Consider the following 859-nt stretch of genomic DNA (forward strand, 5'->3'; position numbering starts at 1 on the left):
ACTGAACGCAAGACTCGCAACAAGTCAATCAAATTTCTCAAAGTCAAGTGGTCACACCATTCCGACCGTGAAGCTACCTGGGAACACGAGGATCACCTCCGTTCTGAGTACCCGGCGTTCTTTCAGTCCTAGATCTCGGGACGAGATCCTTTCGTAGTGGTGGAGTGTTGTAACACCCCGGATATAACTTTCCCTATTTGTACTCCAACTATTGCCGTTTCCGGCGTTAAGTTATATTTATTTCCTCGGGTTCGGGTTTTGTCCCTGTGTGTTGGTGTCATTGTCATGCATCTCATATCATGTCATCATGTGCATTGCATTTGCATACGTGTTCATCTCATGCATTCGAACATTTTCCCCGTTGTCCGTTTTGCATTCCGGCGCTCCGTTCTCCTCCGGTGGTCATTTCTAGCTTTCTTTCGTGTGTGGGGATTAAACATTTCCGGATTGGACCGAGACTTGCCAAGCAGCCTTGGTTTACTACCGGTAAACCGCCTGTCAAGTTTCGTATCATTTGGACTTCGTTTGATACTCCAACGGTTAACCGAGGGACCGAAAAGGCCACGTGTGTGTTGCAGCCCAACACCCCTCCAATTTGGCCCAAAACCCACCTAACTCTGCTCCATCATCTAGAGCGTTCGATCACGATCACGTGGCCGAAAACCGCACCTCATTTGGACTCTCCTAGCTCCCTCTATGCCTATATATATCTCCCCCCATTCGAATCACGGACGAAACCCTAGATCCAGCCACCTCTCGCGCCGGCGGACATTTCTCTGTCCGGCCGGACACGTCCGGATCCGTCGCCGCCGCCACGTGCTGCTCCGCCATTGGCCCGCGCCGCCGCCCCACTTCGCCG

This window comes from Triticum aestivum, unplaced genomic scaffold (assembly GCF_018294505.1).
Source record: "Triticum aestivum cultivar Chinese Spring unplaced genomic scaffold, IWGSC CS RefSeq v2.1 scaffold15312, whole genome shotgun sequence".
Taxonomy (NCBI): domain Eukaryota; kingdom Viridiplantae; phylum Streptophyta; class Magnoliopsida; order Poales; family Poaceae; genus Triticum; species Triticum aestivum.